The sequence below is a fragment of the Eriocheir sinensis genome, chromosome 54, assembly GCF_024679095.1.
Source record: "Eriocheir sinensis breed Jianghai 21 chromosome 54, ASM2467909v1, whole genome shotgun sequence".
Lineage (NCBI taxonomy): Eukaryota > Metazoa > Arthropoda > Malacostraca > Decapoda > Varunidae > Eriocheir > Eriocheir sinensis.
This window is the reverse complement of record NC_066562.1, coordinates 6006210-6021299: the sequence shown is the minus strand read 5'-3', so window position 1 is coordinate 6021299 and position 15090 is coordinate 6006210. Positions and strand designations below refer to the sequence as shown.

The window sequence follows — 15090 nt, the reverse complement described above, 5'->3', positions numbered from 1 at the left end:
CATCATTGCCAGAATTTTTCATGAGTATTAACTTGAAGGGAATGTACAAACTGACAGACAAGTCATAAGTTAGAAAAAATAAGACAGTATCCATCATTACAGAGTATCCACAACTGACTAGGAGCTTCCCTTGACCCACAACCGACGGTGAGCGCGGCAACACACGACACACAAAATCAACACATACTAATCGCTAACACGCCGCGACGCAGGACAGGAATGGTTGAGCTTCAAATGATATGTCTTTTTTTTGGTAAGGTATCAATATCACATGGTTGGCTAATGTATAAGAAGACTTTAACTGAATGATTTACAGCTACGGAAGTGTTAGGTATTTCCGAAAAGACGTTCCAAGAAAGATATGAAAAATAGAGTAATTGGAGCTGTACAGATGCATACCAAAAATTTAAGTGTCAAATGATCTTGCAAGAGGAATCAAGACGCCTCTCCACCCGAAATTGACCTCTCTTTTGGCCACTCTCTACTTTCATCTCCTTTTAGGAGCAGGCTTTTTTTATACACCTTTTTTATACCCTTGAGCTGCTTCCTTTCCTGTAAAAAAAAAAAATAATAAATAAATAAAATAAAAGTACACAAAAAACATAAATATATCTTTGACGACTTTTAGCAATGGAAGCAATAAGTATTTTTGAAAAGACATTCCAAGTGACATATGAAAAACTAAGTGAATCAGAGAGCTGTACAGATGCATACCCCCAAAATTAGGTGTCACACTGCTTAAGTATACACACGAAAACAATCTAAACAGCCTCAACAATACCCTACATTGAAGGCAGGATGCACTGCGCTATATAATTCATTAGCATATTAATTTACAAAGGAGCTGCAGTGAAGAGAAATACCTGGAAACTCTCTCAGTGCAACAATTCGGATCAATGAAAGAGCTTAGCCTTGACAATATCACAATAAAGGCAGAAAAATACATTACGATAATTCATCAGTTTGTTAATTTACAGACGGCTGGCAGGAAATATGAGGAGCGACTTAACGGGAATAAAACATGCTAGAAAACAGAGATGACATGGCACTATAAAAAAGAGGGTAAGTGAAGGAAACGAAGCACAGTGTTGAAACGGAAAGACATGGTGAGGTATGGAAGTTAAGGTTGGATACGTGAAGAAATAGCTGTAAATTTCCAAAACATATCAAACCAGACGAGTGAGGCGATATGGCATCATTAAAAGAAAAGGGTGAGTGAAGGAAACGAAGCACAGCGATGTAACGAAGACACGGTAAGGTAAGGTTGGGTACGAAATGAAGGAATGACTGTGAATTTCCGAAACATATTAAACCAGACGAGTGAAACGATATGGCACCACAAAAAGAAAAGTTTAAGTGATGTAATGAAAAGACACAGTGAGGTAAGGTTGGGTACGTAATGAAGGAATGACTATGAATTTCCGAAACATATTAAACCAGACGAGTGAAACGATATGGCACCACAAAAAGAAAAGCTTAAGTGATGTAATGAAAAGACACAGTGAGGTAAGGTTGGGTACGTAATGAAGGAATGACTGTGCATTTCTGAAACATATTAAACCAGACGAGTGAAACGATATGGCACCACAAAAAGAAAAGTTTAAGTGATGTAATGAAAAGACACGGTGAGGTAAGGTTGGGTACGTAATGAAGGAATGGCTGTGAATTTCCGAAACATATTAAACCAGACGAGTGAAACGATATGGCACCACAAAAAGAAAAGCTTATGTGATGTAATGAAAAGACATGGTAAGGTACGGAGGTAATGTTGAATACGTAAAGGAATAGCTGTAAATTTCCAAAACAGAACAACCCAGACGAGTGAGACGTTACGGCATAATAAAAAGAAAAGGTTAGGTGATGTAATGAAAAGACACAACAAGGCATGGAGGTAAGGTTGAATACGTAAAGGAATTGCTCTAAATTTCCGAGACATATCAAACTGGATGAGTGAGACGATATGGCACGATAAAAATAAAAAAGGTGTGATGCAACGAAAAGGCACGGTAAGATATGGAGGTAAGGTTGGATCAGGAAAAGAGGGAATAGCTACAAATTTCAGAAACTCATCAAACCCAACGAGTGAGACGATATGGCACTACAAAAAGACATGGATAAGTGACGTACTGAAGACACGGTAAGGTGCGGAGGTAAACTTGTATACGTAAAGACTGAATAGCTGTAAAGTTCCAAAACATATCAAACCAGAGGAGTGTGACGATATGGCACTACAAAAAGACATGGATAAGTGACGTACTGAAGACACGGTAAGGTGCGGGGGTAAGGTTGTATATGTAAAGACTGAATAGCTGTAAAGTTCCAAAACATATCAAACCAGACGAGTGTGACGATATGGCATCACAAAAAGACATGGATAAGTGACGTACTGAAGACACGGTAAGGTGCAGAGGTAAGGTTGTATATGTAAAGACTGAATAGCTGTAAAGTTCCAAAACATATCAAACCAGAGGAGTGTGACGATATGGCACTACAAAAAGACATGGGTAAGTGACGTACTGAAGACACGGTAAGGTGCGGGGGTAAGGTTGGATACGTAAAGACTGAATAGCTGTAAATTTCCAAAACATCACAAACCAGGCAAGTGAAATGGGTAATATTTGAGTAGTATTAACAAGAGGTAACTAGGATTTCTCTGTGGTAGTGGTGGCGGTATTTTGTACAATCAGGGCAATTTAAGACGTTTCTGTGGTTTATATGTATTACTTAAATGTTTGCAAGTGATTATTTTTTTAACATCTAGTATTAAAAAAAATGCATGTTGTTGTGTGTTCTCCCTAAGGTTCAAATATAGATAGTGAATAAAATGAAATTGTGGAAATACCCCAATCATTCAAAATACACCTCTCACTTCACGGCACCAATCATACAACCAGGAAATAAAAAAATAAAATAAATAAAATAAATAAAAAAAAAGTGAAAAAAAAGATGGGAGCCTTGTCAACTTCTCTTAAATGAAATCGCGGAAATACCCCAATCGTTCAAAATACACCTCTCACCTCATGACACCAATAATACAACCAGAAATAAAAAAATGGAAAAAAATTAAGCTGGGATCCTTGTTAACTTCTTCCGACAAAACACTTCCTTTCTCGATCACTAAACGCTTCAAAAACCTCAATAGACTGTTGCGTCATGGCTTTGTAACTTCCATTTCAACAGTATATTTCTTCCTTGCCGATCATTAAACGCTGCAGAAACCTTAATAGACTGTCATGTTGTGGCTTTGTAACTTCCATTTCAACAAACATTTCTTCCTTGCTGATCATTAAACGCTGCAGAAACCTTAATAGACTGTCATGTTGTGGCTTTGTAACTTCCATTTCAACAAACATTTCTTCCTTGCTGATCATTAAACGCTGCAGAAACCTTAATAGACTGTCATGTTGTGGCTTTGTAACTTCCATTTCAACAAACATTTCTTCCTTGCTGATCATTAAACGCTGCAGAAACCTTAATGGACTGTCATGTAGTGGCTTTGTAACTTCCATTTCAACAAACATTTCTTCCTTGCTGATCACTAAACGCTGCAAAAACCTCAAGAGACTGTCATGTTGTGGCTTTGTAACTTCCATTTCAACAAACATTTCTTCCTTGCTGATCACTAAACGCTGCAGAAACCTTAATAGACTGTCATGTAGTGGCTTTGTAACTTCCATTTCAACAAACATTTCTTCCTTGCCGATCATTAAACGCTGCAAAAACCTTAATAGACTGTCATGTTGTGGCTTTGTAACTTCCATTTCAACAAACATTTCTTCCTTGCTGATCACTAAACGCTGCAAAAACCTTAATAGACTGTCATGTTGTGGCTTTGTAAGTTCCATTTCAACAAACATTTCTTCCTTGCTGATCATTAAACGCTGCAAAAACCTTAATAGACTGTCATGTAGTGGCTTTGTAACTTCCATTTCAACAAACATTTCTTCCTTGCTGATCACTAAACGCTGCAAAAACCTTAATAGACTGTCATGTTGTGGCTTTGTAACTTCCATTTCAACAAACATTTCTTCCTTGCTGATCATTAAACGCTGCAAAAACCTTAATAGACTGTCATGTTGTGGCTTTGTAACTTCCATTTCAACAAACATTTCTTCCTTGCTGATCATTAAACGCTGCAGAAACCTTAATGGACTGTCATGTAGTGGCTTTGTAACTTCCATTTCAACAAACATTTCTTCCTTGCTGATCACTAAACGCTGCAAAAACCTCAAGAGACTGTCATGTTGTGGCTTTGTAACTTCCATTTCAACAAACATTTCTTCCTTGCTGATCATTAAACGCTGCAGAAACCTTAATAGACTGTCATGTAGTGGCTTTGTAACTTCCATTTCAACAAACATTTCTTCCTTGCCGATCATTAAACGCTGCAAAAACCTTAATAGACTGTCATGTTGTGGCTTTGTAACTTCCATTTCAACAAACATTTCTTCCTTGCTGATCACTAAACGCTGCAAAAACCTTAATAGACTGTCATGTTGTGGCTTTGTAAGTTCCATTTCAACAAACATTTCTTCCTTGCTGATCACTAAACGCTGCAAAAACCTCAAGAGACTGTCATGTTGTGGCTTTGTAACTTTCATTTCAACAGTATATTTCTTCCTTGCTGATCACTAAACGCTGCAAAAACCTTAATAGACTGTCGTGTTGTGGCTTTGTAACTTCCATTTCAACAAACATTTCTTCCTTGCTGATCACTAAACGCTGCAAAAACCTCAAAAGACGGTCAGGAAGCGGTTTTGTGATACCCTCCAACCGGTACCACTTTCACCGTTTTCCACAATGGGTTAGTAAGCTCCAAAACCAATACCAAAGACTGAAAAATCCCGGTATAGTGTTCGTTCATATCTTAGCTTCAGAAATTTAAGGACACCATGCAAATCTTTCGTGTATCTGGTGGTGAGTAGGAAACATCATTATGGATTGTATGGGATTGTATAGTTTGGTTCTGGATGTTACAAAGACACGATGTTGGACTGTGGAACTGGGTCACATCTTAGGTTCGGAAATTTAAGGACACCGTACAGGTCTTTCGTGTGTCTGGTGGTGAGTAGAAAACATCATTATGGATTGTATGGGATTGTGTAGTTTGGTTCGGGATGTTACAAAGACACGATGTTGGACTGTGGAACTGGGTCACATCTTAGGTTCAGAAGTTTAAGGACACCGTGTCTGGTGGTGAGTAGAAAACATCATTATGGATTGTATGGGACTGTATAGTTTGGTTCGGGATGTTACAAAGACACGATGTTGGACTGTGGAACTGGGTCACATCTTAGGTTCAGAAATTTAAGGACACCGTACAGGTCTTTCGTGTGTCTGGTGGTGAGTAGAAAACATCATTATGGATTGTATGGGACTGTATAGTTTGGTTCGGGATGTTACAAAGACACGATGTTGGACTGTGGAACTGGGTCACATCTTAGGTTCAGAAATTTAAGGACACCGACAGGTCTTTCGTGTGTCTGGTGGTGAGTAGAAAACATCATTATGGATTGTATGGGACTGTATAGTTTGGTTCGGGATGTTACAAAGACACGATGTTGGACTGTGGAACTGGGTCACATCTTAGGTTCAGAAATTTAAGGACACCGTACAGGTCTTTCGTGTGTCTGGTGGTGAGTAGAAAACATCATTATGGATTGTATGGGATTGTGTAGTTTGGTTCAGAATGTTACAAAGACACGATGTTGGACTGTGGAATCGGGTCTAGGCATCTATCACAATCCGCTTCTGTCACGAGGCTGCTGACGACGTGAAACTGCGGGGATAAGTTTCATGTCTGTGTGTTGGGTTGTGAGTGTTTCATCGGCAGAGACTCGCTCACTGCCAAGGTCTGGGGTATGTGTCCCAATCTGTACTCGCTCTTCCAATTTGTACTCATACCAAAAATGAAATAGCTTGGAAAATTGGACTAAGGTGTAAAGTTAAGTATTGTTAAAGTAGAGACTGATACAAACACACACAAGCTCATTTTTCCCTGTAGTACAAGCTCAATTTCCCATATACACAACTGACCTCATCTTCCATATACTCAAAAGCTCAATCCTACACTCAATTATCTATAAACTCAAGCTCAATTTTCCCTGTAGTACAAGCTCAATTCCCTTATACAAAACTGACCTCATTTTCCATATACTCAAGAGCCCATAACCTAAGCTCAGTTATCAATAAACTCAAGCTCGATTTCCCTGTAGTACAAGCTCAATTTCCCATATACAAGACTGGGCTCATTTCCTGTATACTCAAGAGCCCATAACCTAAGCTCAATTATCTATACACTTAAGCTCAATTTCCTTTATACAAAACTGACCTCATTTCCTGTTTACTCAAGAGCCCATAACCTAAGCTCAATTATCTATACACTCAAACTCAATTTCCTTTATACAAAACTGACCTCATTTCCTGTTTACTCAAGAGCCCATAACCTAAGCTCAGTTATCAATAAATTCAAGGTCGATTCCCTGTAGCTCAATTTCCCTAATACAATACTGACCTCATTTTCTGTACACTCGAGCCCACAACCTACAATCAAGCTTATTTTCAACAGTACTATTTTCCTGGTGAGTACAAATTGGAACCTTACATACAGATTAGCGTAGTGACTGAACACCTGAAGAACGCCTTGACTCCCGAGGTAACGAACGAGTGAGCACCTTTGTGAGGCCGCCCCAGGACAGCCCCGCCCCAGATCACAATAATGAAGTGTGCCGGGGCCTGACATCCGACTCCTGGGGGCTGCATGGACTAAGGGTCATGTTCTAACACACTTCTGCATCCAATATAACCATAATGTATCAACCAAACCAGACTCAAAATACATATTAAAGTTTGACAAAGGTTTCGTAGGAGTTTGAGGTATTTCCATGGGTAGTTTTATGATCCTGGTGGTAGTGTGACCCTTTCCTCTGTACCATGAACCTAAAACAATACATCAACCAAACCAGACTCAAAACACATATTAAAGTTTGACAAGGGTTTTGTAAGAGCTTCAGGCATTTCCAGGGGTAGTTTTATGATCCTGGTGGTAGTCTGACCCTTCTTCTGTACCATGAACCTAAAACAATAGTCATTAGATGTGGGTTAATCTCTGTTTTGGCCTTTGTAAGAGTTTGGGGCACTTCCAAGGGTAGTTTTATGATCCTGGTGATAGTTTGACCCTTTCCTCTGTACCATGAACCTAAACCAATAGTCATTAGAAGTGGGTTAATCTCTGTTTTGGCCTTTGTAAGAGTTTGGGGCACTTCCAAGGGTAGTTTTATGATCCTGGTGGTAGTTTGACCCTTTCCTCTGTACCATGAACCTAAAGCAATAGTCATTAGAAGTGGGTGAATCTCCGTTTTGGCCGTGGGAAGTGGTTCATATGGGCGTCGGAAGTGTCTGAGAATAGCACCCTAAACGCCAGCTTGGGGAAGTGAGGTGAAGGAAGTCATGTAACGAACTGTGTGGGAGCTCTTAACCCAGTAGCTGCGGGGACCATGTTTCTTAATGGCCCCTCCAAGCGAGAAAAATGAGAAAAAATCCGCAAACCATTTCATAATATGTTTCAACGCATTTGTGATCATTTTATGCATCATCTATTTTTGGGGGTCTTTATCATGGCACAAATCTGGCCCGTCGCTGGTACACCGTAAAGCCTCAAATTTGGCCCGACGCCGCTAACAGGTTAAAAGTCACATCCACACTGCCATGGACAGAGTAGTAACATAACATAAGCTTGTAACCACAACGTAACAAACTGTGTGGTAGCTTGTAACACACAGAGACAGTTACGCATTCACACGGGCATGAACATATATAAACATCGTAACATTCCCTCATTAGTAGGATCGGTAATGTGACATAAACTAATAGCCATGTAACGGAAGGTGTGGCAGCTCGTAACACATTCACATTCTCACTAGCATGGACATAAACACTGTAGCATCCCCTCAACAATAAGGTCAGTAACACAATCTCATCTTGTAGCCATATAACGTACTGTGTGGGAGCTCATAAGTCATATATTCTCACTAGCATGGACATAAACACGGCAACATCCCCTCACTGGTAAGGTCGCTAACATAATCTCATTTTGTGGCCATATGACGTACTGTGTAGGAGCTTGTAACACAAAATAAACAGCCACATATTCCCACTAGCATGGACATTAACACGGCAACATCCCCTCATTGGTAAGATCACTAACATAACCTCATCTTGTAGCCATGTAATAAACTGTGTGGTAGCTCGTAACACAAACAAACAGTCACATATTCACACTAGCATGGATATAAACACGGCAACATCCCCTCACTGGTAAGATCGCTAACATAATCTCATCTTGTACCCATATAATGAACTGTGTGGGAGCTCATAAGTCATATATTCACACTAGCATGGATATAAACACGGCAACATCCCCTCACTGGTAAGATCGCTAACATAATCTCATCTTGTACCCATATAATGAACTGTGTGGGAGCTCATAAGTCATATATTCACACTAGCATGGATACAAACACGGCAACATACCCTCATTAGTAAGATCAAGAACATAACCTCATCTTGTAGCCATATAATGAACTGTGTGGGAGCTCATAACAGTCACATATTCACACTAGCATGTACATTAACACGGCAACATACCCTCATTAGTAAGATCGCTAACATAATCTCATTTTGTAGCCATGAAACGTGCTGTGTGGGAGCTCATAACACAGTCACATATTCACACTAGCATGTACATAAACACGGTAACATCCCCTCCATGTTAAGATCAGTGACACATAATACGTATCAACTTGACACTTAAAACTCTCATAAATGGATAGCAACTTGTATTTGCCTCGGGTCTGCACTTTTGTAAATACACCATTGCAAGTGGTATTAAATGCACTCACACACGAACATATACACTCACACACACACACTCATAACATTAGAAGATACAAGCACACATGCAGTCACACATACGCTAAAAAAATCACAAGACAGTCGCTATACATTGTACAAACACGTGGGTAAGATCAGAACCCTACTGACTTGTGCCCATAAAGATTTCTCTCTCTTGTGTGTGGTGTCTCGTGAAAATTGCCATACTTAGCTTCCATAAATGCATCAAAGGGTTGAGTGAGTGGATTATACACTTGAAGGAGACAATGCAACTATACACTACAAAACCACTGTGTACGGATGAGTTTGTGGTACGGTAAGTTTGTCATCGTGAAAATATGGCGTGTTGGAGGCCGTGAGAGGACACATCACGTCACATACATGAGAAACACATACTATGGACATTAGGTAGATTTGCTTCCTCGTAACTGTACATCATCGGCTAAATAGAAGTGTGTCTTGGTGAGGATAGGACATTAGGTAGATTTGCTTCCTCGTAACTGTACATCATCGGCTACATAGAAGTGTGTCTTGGTGAGGATAACCTTTGCAGACTTTGAGGAACTTGCACTTCGTTTAAGGACTGTAAAGGAACATCAAATGCTACATGTACAAAGTTGGTGGTGTGTTGGTGGAGAAACTTTCATTGTAAACCCGACAGAACTTGCCTTTTTCTTCTCCTCAGCACAGTACAGGGTCGTGAGGTTGAGTGTGAGCTTGTGGACTCTTCAAACAAACTTGCAAATTCACTCAGTAGTATTAAAAAAAGGGACATCAGGTGCTAAACAGGTGGTGTGTGTCTTTATCTCAGCACAGTATAAGGGACATTAGGTTGAGTGTGAGCTTGTGGACTCTTCAAACAAACTTGCATCTTCACTCAGTAGTACACAAAAAAGGGATGTCAGGTGCTAAACAGGTGGTGTGTGTCTTTATCTCAGCACAGTATAAGGGACATTAGGTTGAGTGTGAGCTTGTGGACTCTTCAAACAAACTTGCATCTTCTCTCAGTAGTACCTCAAAAAATTGGGAACATCAGGTGCTTTATCAGTGGTGTGTGTCTAAAAATCTCCACCAGCGTTGCAAGATTGTCGCACTCAGAACTGCATTTATCAGTTTCAAACCCAAAACTCTCATACCCACACTAATAAAGATATTCAGTTAAAGTTATTGTTAAAACCATTAATTTAGGGTGTTTTATGCAATAGTTATGGGTCAGGAACGGAGAATACTATGTGCTAAGTACGATGACCTGGCAACGCTGGTCTCCACACAGACTGTAAGGGTCGTATTACTAAACATTGCATCGCCCAAGTTCACCTATTTGACAAGGCTTTCGTACGAGTTTGGGGTATTTTCACGAGTAGTTTTATGACCCTGGTGGTAGTCTGACCCTTCCTCTGTACCGTGAACCTAAAGAAACACTCATTAGAACCGGATTGATCCCCTCTTTGACCTTTAGAAATAGTTGATATGAGAAGCGAGTGTGTCTTATAATACCGGACTAACATTCTTGCACTCTTTTACTCTCACAGCTGTACAGACACATCCTCCCTAACATAATTTACTCTGGACATTTTATCTTCCTCATGACATTGAAAGAATACATTGAGTGCTACTGTGATGGGGTGAGTCTTGGTGTAGAAACCTTTGCAAACTCTACACACCTGTCCTTCTTTTCTCAGGACTGCAAAAAGACACACTGAGCTACGTAGATGGTGTCAAGTCCTTGTCGAAACCCTCCACACAAAATTATACAATAGTTTTTTCCTTCCCACTGGCCACGGCACTTTATAGGAGCCACGTCTTGAGCAGGTGTGTGATGCTAAGGTGCTGATGTAGTGTTTGGGTACATGTAAAGTGACACTCATAAACATTCTCAAATTGCATTGGACTACACAGAAGGAAGTTATGACACCTCTCCTCCCGAAACTGACCTCTCTTTTGGCCACTCCTCTCAACTCTTTTACGGGAGCAGTGATTTGCGGGCTTTTTTTTTCATTATTTTTTATTTTTTATTTTTTTTTACCCTTGAGCTGTTTCCTTTACTATAAAAAAATAAAAAAATTAATAAAAAAAATAAAACATGCACTGCCTCACACGTTCGACCACACATCATTTACCAAGAATTATGTCGTTGATGAAATACCTTTTTTTTAACTTTCTGGAAACACGTCACATCCTCTTGACTTGACCAAACTCAGTCACATAATTACCAAAGAATTCTAGCAATGAATCTATGTTTTCTTTTGTACATCTTTATTCAAATACCTCAGATCCTTTCGACGCGACGGTGCTATGCGGAACACCTTGTCAAATCACTGTCTGCCCCTTTGCCCCACTCTTTGAAGATTACCAAGTGTGTAGTATTTGAAGGTAAACAAAATGGATCAAGAATTACAAAAGATATAGTGTATTATGAGACATTTCGTCGCCCAAGAACACATATTTAACAAGGCTTTCGTAGGAGTTGTAGGCATTTCCAGGGGTAGTTTTATGACCCTGGTGGTAGTTTGACCCTTCCTCTGTACTATGAACCTGTAGAAACACTCATTAGAACCCAATTGACCCCCTCTTTGACCTTTAGAAATAGGTAATGTGAGAAGCGAAGGTGTCTTGTAATACCCCCCATATTGTCCACAGGGAATTTCTCATTAATTTCTTTTCTCCATTAGTTTCCTATCCTTCACTGACCTTATATAGAGACTCCATCCTATAGCAATTCAACAAAGAACACAAAAACACCAATGATAGCTCTGCGTAAACCATCGCATTGACCATTTTTTAATTCTTCCCCATCTTGCAACAACCAAACTCAAAGCACCCATACTGCAATCAATTCACTGTTCCAAATATTCCCACGACAAAAATTACAAAATACTGAAACACATGCAACTAAGTGTGAAAGTAAGTGCTGATGTAAGTGTACCCGACAATGTTCTGAGTAAGACGGTATAAATCAAGAATATCCGAACAGCCAAATCCGGAAACAAAAAATAACAAATGACAAAAAGTACGCAACGAAATGTGAAAATAAGTGTTGATACAAGTATACCCGACAATGTTCTGAGTTTGGCAGTATAAAGCAATAGGATCCGAACATTCAAATCAGAAAAAAAATAAAATAAATAAAAATATACGCAACCAAATGTGAAAATAAATGCTGATCTAAGTATACCCAACAATGTTCTGAGTTTGACAGTATAAAGCATTAAGATCCAGACATTGAAATCAGAAACAAGCATCAATTTAAGAGATAGACATTGCTCTGAGTAGTAATTCACTTGACACTAACAGGTACGTAACAAAAACCGAGTAAGTCATAACAGCCAGTAACTTAAGTAACTGCCAATGATCTCAATAGCTGCTTGTTTGGCACCTTCAACTAACAAGAATTAAGCACTGCACCACCAAATATAAATAATAAAGTGATCTACGTAATTAACCCAGTAGCAGCATCAGGCCAAATTTGTGGCTTTACCGCGTGCCAGTGATGGGCCAAATTTGTGGCTTTACCGTGTACCAGTGACGGGCCAAATTTGTGGCTTTACCGAGGCAAAGGGTCAAATTTTTGCCTTGACGTAACATCCCCCAAAATAGAGGATCCATAAACTGATTACAAATACGTTGATATATATTTTATAATGATTTGCATGAGTGATGGTTTTTTTTCTCATTAATTCGCTTAGAGGAGCCTTTTAAGAAACATGATCCCCGCAGCTACTGGGTTGATGACAATGATAACCTCCTCTCTCGGCACTATCCTTCAACAAGACAAATGAAAAACACAACCAAATGTAATAATAATAATAATAATAATAATAATAATAATAATAAGTATAATAATAACAATGACGGTACTTATTTCTCCAAAGCGCCAATTTTTCCCTAGACGACAAAACGAAGAAAACAAAACAAAAAATAGAAAAAAATAATAGACAAATAGATAAAAATAAAAATTGTGACAGATGAAAATAGAAATGGAAAATAAAAAACAAGAAAAGTGAAAATAAAAAGTGACTTCGACAAAAATAGAAGCAGAAAAAAATAATAAAAAAAATAAAAAATAGCGACTTAGACGAAAATAGAAAAAAAAAATAGAAAAAAGAAAATAAAAATAAATAAATAAAGTCCCTTAGAAATTGATGTCCAGTGGAATACATAATTAATTCTCTCCCGCTAAGTAAATAACCCCAACACAGCTCTCGGTAGACTAGCATTTAAATGACTATGTATTATAACTAGAAAACAGTATCACAAACCATATATACAAAGCACCATTCACGAAACACGAGAGAAGGATAAATAAATAACTAAATGCCCTTTGCCGCCACTACGAGAAAGTCTGAACGATATGGATTTTTTTTTTATCATTATTTAACAAGTTTTTCAAGATGTCACGGTTTACGATGAGACTGAAATGCTCTCAAGTGACTGTAGGGGGAGTACCAGGCTATTTTGTGAAGGGGTGTGTGCCAGCGTGAAGACGAAGGAAGAAGAAGAAGAAGAAGAAGAAGGAGAAGAAGAAGAAGAAGAAGAAGAAGAAGAAGAAGAAGAAGAAGAAGAAGGAGGAGAAGAAAACAAAGAAGGAAAAAAAAGGAAAAGGTCTGCCAATTTGAAGAAGAAGAAAACTAAGAAGGAGGAAAAAAAAAGGAAAAGGTCTACCAATATGAAGAAAAAGAAAAAGAAAAAGAAGAAGAAGAAGAAGAGGAAGAAGGTGTGATAATTTGATGAAAAAGAAGGTCTGCTAATTTGAAGAAGAAGAAGAAGAAAACGAAGAAGGAAAAAAAAAAGGAAAAGGTCTACCAATTTGAAGAAAAAGAAGAAGAAAAAGAAGAAGAAGAAGAGGAAGAAGGTGTGCTAATTTGATGAAAAAGAAGGTCTGCTAATTTGAAGAAGAAGAAGAAGAAGAAGAAGAAGAAGAAGAAGAAGGAGAAGAAGAGAATATAGAACCAAGCCGCTGTGTCGGCCCTCCCTCCACAAGTATGCCAACGTGAATACCACATAAAAAAAAAAACATCATCTACAGTTTAAGAATATACACAAACATAATATCCAACAAAATAATATCCCAAAACAAAAACAAAACCATCATCTGTAGCCCAAGAATATACACATTATAACAAAACTCCCATGATGCATAATGACGAAGCCACATACACATAAGAATTTCCCTGCATATGGCTAAGGAAGAATCTACACACACACACACACACACACACACAAAGGTAGTTAATGTAGATGCAATGCTATGAAATCGAAATGTGGCGGCGACGATGAAAATGTGAAACTCAGGCAGGAAAGGATGTGGGTGGTGCATAGGGCAGGGTGAGTGGGTGAGGGACGGGGCATGTGAGGGTGTGTCAGTGGGTGTGTAAGTACTACCTAGGACAGTACGGCAAGGAGTATGTGAGGATGTGACTGTGGCCCGAGCTGTGTTACCTTACCTCACCCAGTTACACGATACATACATGAAATAAATCACTACAAACACACACAAAGGGTTCCAACATGCCCAATCCTTTCTGGAGCGGCGTAGAAGAGTGCCCTCGTGTGTCTTTCCCGATCACACAATATAATCACACACAAACACAAAATAAAGGGTTTCAACACATCTGATACTTTCTCGAGATGTGTGGGAGAGTGCCCTTGTGTGTTTTTCCTGATGACACATTATAATCACACACAAACCCTTACAAACACAAAATAAAGGGTTCCAACACCTAATTCTGTCTGGATATGCATGGGAGAGGGTCTGTGTGTTTTCATAATCACACAATGTAATGACACACAAAAAACCTTATAAATAACTAAATAAAGGCTTCCAACACACCTTATCCTTTCTGAAGATGCATGGGAGAGGGTCTGTGTACTTTTCAAAATCACACAATATAATCACATTCAAACCCTTATAAATGCAAAATAAAGGGTTCCAACACCTAATTCTGTCTGGATATGCATGGGAGAGGGTCTGTGTTTTCATAATCGCACAATGTAATGACACAAAAACCCTTATAAATAACAAAATAAAGGCTTCCAACACACCTAATCCTTTCTGAAGATGCATGGGAGAGGGTCTGCGTACTTTTCATAATCACACAATGTAATGATACACAAAAACCCTTATAAATAACAAAAGGCTTCCAACACAGCTAATCCTTTCTGAAGATGCACAGGAGAGGATCTGTGTGTTTTACTCGA

General features: G+C 38.9%; 3 long non-coding RNA genes across 6 annotated transcripts; 1 reads left to right on the top strand and 2 right to left on the bottom strand.

Moving 5' to 3' along the window:
- Window positions 1–3435: 3435 nt before the first annotated feature.
- LOC126983649 (uncharacterized) lies at window positions 3436–4747 on the bottom strand. The gene is made up of 6 exons (XR_007736083.1): window positions 4649–4747; window positions 4396–4563; window positions 4144–4227; window positions 3892–4059; window positions 3640–3807; window positions 3436–3555 (listed from the first exon to the last, which is right to left on the bottom strand). It is a non-coding gene; the product is annotated as an uncharacterized LOC126983649 (long non-coding RNA).
- LOC126983648 (uncharacterized) lies at window positions 4662–13456 on the top strand. Of its 4 annotated transcripts, XR_007736080.1 has the most exons (3): window positions 4662–5165; window positions 5298–8072; window positions 8322–13456. It is a non-coding gene; the product is annotated as an uncharacterized LOC126983648 (long non-coding RNA). The 4 variants fall into 4 exon arrangements; XR_007736081.1 differs by having other exon boundaries at window positions 4881–5018; window positions 5298–13456; XR_007736079.1 differs by having other exon boundaries at window positions 5031–5165; window positions 5298–13456.
- Window positions 5997–8693, bottom strand: LOC126983647 (uncharacterized). Its single transcript, XR_007736078.1, has 3 exons — window positions 8560–8693; window positions 6332–8447; window positions 5997–6141 (listed from the first exon to the last, which is right to left on the bottom strand). It is a non-coding gene; the product is annotated as an uncharacterized LOC126983647 (long non-coding RNA).
- Window positions 13457–15090: the final 1634 nt, after the last annotated feature.